This window comes from Oratosquilla oratoria, chromosome 15 (assembly GCF_046742065.1).
Source record: "Oratosquilla oratoria isolate Oo_2021 chromosome 15, ASM4674206v1, whole genome shotgun sequence".
Classification (NCBI taxonomy): Eukaryota; Metazoa; Arthropoda; class Malacostraca; order Stomatopoda; family Squillidae; genus Oratosquilla; species Oratosquilla oratoria.
Genome location: NC_134791.1, coordinates 15451653 through 15456652, shown reverse-complemented (window position 1 = coordinate 15456652; position 5000 = coordinate 15451653).

Sequence of the window (5000 nt, the reverse complement as noted above, 5' to 3'; positions counted from 1 at the left end):
AACAAGAACGACTTCGGCGACGACGCCAACGAGCGAGGAGGAACGGTCAGTCGGCCGGCACGTGCCCGGCTCGATAGCGCCGACTCGCCGCGCCGTCCACGGCGCAATCCGCCCCGGGACTAGGCCGCGAATCTAATCAGCGGAACGAAAGCTCACGTGCTGAAAGGGGTAACCCCCCTAACTACTGATAAGGTAAAACATATCTAAATGAAATCCCCACAGCTTAATCAGTGTGGAAGGTCCGGGACTGCCCAACATGAGGAGTTAACTTTAATCAAGTTTAATCTTTATCATATGGATGGAGGTTGCCAAGAAGCTAAAGGGGGGGGGGTAACCCTCTCCCCAAGTGGGAGGGCGACCTTTCTGGGTCTTATTCTTGCTGACACCAGGCGATTTTATTCAGCTTAGGAGCCTTCTGTTGGTCTCTTCTTCAGGAGAGAGAGAGAGAGAGAGAGAGAGAGAGAGAGAGAGAGAGAGAGAGAGAGAGAGAGAGAGAGAAAAGAAGTGAAGGAAAGAGAGAGGGCAATGTAGAAGAGGTAAAGATAGATTTGAGGTGGAAAAGATGGGGTCGAGGTGGAAGTTGAGGCGGTGAAGGTGGAGTTGAGGTGAAGGAGGTGGAGGTGGAGGTGGTGATCAAAGTGGAGGATGAATTAGAGATGAAGAAGGAGGTAATGGTAGATTAGGAAGTGGAGGAAATGAAGGTGGAGGACCTAATAGAGATGGAGGAGAAAAAGGAATAATGGTGGAATAGGAGGTGGTGGAGAAGGTGGAAGAAGGGGTAGAGATAAATGAATAGAAAGTAATAATCAGTAAGAGGTTGTAGTGGGAATGGAAGAGGAGACAGAGGTGGAGAAAGAGGTAATGATGGAATAGGATGTGGAGGTGGAAGGGTAGAGGAATGTGGAGGAGATGATGGAATAGGTGGAGGTAAGGTGGAGGTGGAAGTGGAGGTGGTGGATGAGGAAGGGTAGGGGAGGGTGGAGGAGGCAATGATGGAATAGGAGGTGGAGGTGGAAGTGGAGGTGATAGAGGTGGAATGGTAGAGGAGGGTGGAGGTGGAAATGGAGGTGGAAGGGTAGAGGAGGGTGGAGGTGGAAGGATAGAGGAGGGTGGAGGTGGAAGTGGAGGCGGAAGGGTAGAGGAGGGTGGTGGAGGAGGTAATGAAGGAAGAGATGGAGGTAAGGTGGAGGTGGAAGAGGAGGTGGAGGAAGTGGAAGAGTAGAGGAGGGAGGAGGAGAAGGTAATGATAGAATAAGAGGTGGATTTGGAAGAGGAGGTGATGGAGGTGGAAGGGTAGAGGAGGCGGTAATGATGGAATAAGAGGTGGAGGTAAGGTGGAGGTGGTGGAGGTGGAAGGGTAGAGGAGGGTGGAGGAGAAGGTAATGATGGAATAGGAAGCGGAGGTAAGGTGGAGGTGAAAATGGAGTTGGAGAAGGTGGAGGAGGTACTGGTGGAATAGGTGGAGGTAAGGTGGAAGTGGAGTTGGAGGTGGAGGAATTGGAAGAGTAGAGGAGGGTGGAAGAGGAGGTAATGATGGAATAGGCGGAGGTGGAAGTGGAGGTGGAAGTGGAGGTGGAAGTGGAGGTGGTGGAGGTGCAAGTGGAAGAGGTGGAGAAGGTGGAGTAGGGCCAAGGCTCTGACGCGAGTCGCGTAGAAACAGGGAACCGAGCAAAGCTATCTATGGCGCGTAATGAGAAGACCAAGTAAAACGAGTTTTTATATTTCTTCTTCTTCTTCTTCTTCTTCTTCGAGTTTTCGTTCTCTCGTTGCGACGCCAGTGTCACAGTCGTTCTTCCTGCGAAAGTTGACTCTTCTTGGGCACCGACGTGGGTCTCCGGCTGTGTGTTTCACACACAAGGTCGTGCAAGAATTGTGTCAACGATGAAGGTGCTTGAGGGCAAGCGCGGCGAGGGATTCCAGAGCAAAGGAAATGGGTAGATTGGGCCACCAGGACGTGGAAGATGTAGAGTAAAGGTACATACACACACACAAACACACACACACACACACACACACACACACACATATATATATATATACATATATATATATATATGTATATATGTGTGTGTGTGTATGTTTGAGTACGTGCGTGTGCGTGTATATGAATAAATGCGTGCGTGCGTGTGTGTGTGTGTGTGTGTGTGTGTGTGTGTGTGTGTGTGTGTGCGCGCGCAACATAAAACAAAAGCGTAGATTTAGGATAAGACGGGCAATGTCTTTGAACTGTATTTATAATCAATTGCCCTTCACACAGTAATCAATGGATCTCTACTCGCTCCCCTTTTGAACAGAGCCCATTGTTGTAGCGTATATTTTCAGTGACTAACCTTCTCTGTAGTGACTTTACCTATTTATCTATCAATATTTTTTAGTTGCAAATATCAGACGATTTGTCCAGTTGAGGGAAGAGAAAGGAACCGAAATTCGAGTATTGTTTTGGTTTTTATAAATAATCAAATTATCAAAATTGATTCTGACCATCTGAAAAAATAAATTCTGAAATACATATCTTCATACAAAAGAGGTTGAATCCTATATCACGTGTCGAAGTATAATTCTTTATATGTAAGTTTTAATAGTCATATTTGTATTAGTGTGTGATTCACTTTGGTCTTTGGATCACGTGTTGGACTCGTGATCGACAGCCATTTCCCTCCCGGAAGAGAGCTCAGGGCTCGTATGACCGATCTATGGGTAATGCTGTGACCATACACGCAGACACCCCCCCAACTCCCCGCCCACGAGAGCTGGAGTAACAACTCGAAGCGCAGCGACACTGAAATTATTTCAGCTCTGGGCAGGATTCGAACCCGGACCGCCGTAGTGACAGTCGGAGACTACCAACCGCGCCACCGAGAGTGTGTGTGTGTGTGTGTGTGTGTGTGTGTGTGTGTGTGTATGTGTTTATTAGTTGATCCCAGAATAAGAATAGATGGCAACTGTTTTTGTTGTATCATGACCTAGCAACATCTAGACCTGTACTTATATCTACATATGTGTGCATATGCAAGTATTTGTAAAATGTATGTCAAATATGCGTATGTATAAGTACGATATATGTATATGTGTTTGTATATGTATAAGTACATGTATATGTATATGCATATGCAAGTTAATCACTATAAAGAGAAACAACCGAAGCAGAGCACTTTCGTGTATTACATCGTCAGTGCAGAAATATGTAATATGTAAATGAACATATGTACATGTATATGCATAACTTTAAACTTCACTGGATTAAATTTTTCTTTATTGAGATTTTATGTTTCATCAATTGGTCATTTCCCGTCCCTGTTGGGTTCTTCATCATTTACCTTCTCTTCCCTCTGTTTCTTGTTTCCATTTTCCTCAGTTTCACCATCCACACTGTTTCCTTCGTCTTCTGGTTATTCCAGGAACAAGAAGGACTGGCTTGGACAAGGGCTCTCATGGAGACTAGCTGTCTCAGTTGAATATTCATCCACGGACCACGCCTGGTCCCACTGGAACAACCGGTCCTATGTTTTACACAGCTCTTCGTGTCTTCCTGTAGATAAGATAGCAGCATTGGACTTGGGTGCTCGAGGCCTTGTTGCTAGTTGACAGGTTCCTCTCTAATTTCAGTGATGACATGGTAAGGATAAACAGTAATATTTTCATTGAGTGGGAACATATAGCCTCACGGCTGTAGTTCTTGGACATCTCCTTCCCTATTTTTCACCGTAAATCTCTGTGGGAAGAAGCTTGGTAAAGTTATCGGTGGTGTATCTGAGTGGGACCGATTCGATATCACCGGGTTATTTGATTAGGAGGAGGCGAGCAGTCGCCGGTTGTAATCTCTCCTTGTGTCAAAATGTGGACGAAATAAAGTAAATGCTGAGAGAGAGGGTACGGTCCGAAGAACGAGTGTCAGCCTCTCAGGGTTGCACCTCAAGATGAGGAGGTTCGCGGGTCCATCTTGCAGGAACACAGTTAGCAGATTCTTGACACTGGTCCTTGTTGAAGATTATCTACAAACTGGTTTGGTAGATAAAAAACTTCAGATAGACTTACGTTGGTATTATATACTTTATTTTTCTAAACCACTTAAAATAACGAGAAATAACACAAATGGAAAGTCTCATAAACTAATAAGTTTATTTACCTTCAATAACCTTTCCTTATTTTTTAAAATATATATGTGAATTTTATATTAAACCACTACAAGGAAAAGTCAAATTTACTTTAGTTTACGCTCTCTGGACCACCTGCCTAATTACCCACTAATGAGGCTGAATCCATCAGGTGAGTTTACCTGACCCATATTACTATGTATATATATATATATATATATATATATATATATATATATATATATATATATATATATATATATATATATATATATATATATATTATATATATATATATATATATATATATATATATATATAAATTATAGTGTGTGTGTGCGTGTGTGTGTGTATACGTCTGAGCTGGGTTCAAGTCCTTAGCTTGACCACGTATCAGTTTCCGTCCTCGAGCTCCTCGTCAATCTCGAACGTGGTGACATGGAATTGAAGTGAAAATTAATTTAGTTGAAAAGATGAAAATCTGTCCACTGGGGACCCTTCAATGTCTGGGCGGGGAATTAGGGTGTGTGTGTGCGTGTAAGGTCATAGCATAACCCATAGATCGGAAGGGGAAATAGCTTGGTTGAGTTATCGTGGATTAAACTGGTTTCTCATTGGTTTACCGCCGGTGAGGAGGGTGTATTGGCCAATGAATAAAATCAAAACGAATGAGATGAATGGAGAATAATACTACAAGAAATCCCTATGAGTTACCATCCAAAAACCGTCATGGGTCAATAACCCACAGGTATACCGTGGATGGCGTCTATGTAGGGCCAAGAGACGGGAGTCCTAGAGGCTGAGTCTCTCTGTGTTGTGGTTGAGCAATATGACTCTTCTGACCTTTACTCAGGGAAGGATGTGTGGTCTCTCCTGACTCAAAGAGGCAAATCGGCTGAGTTCCCG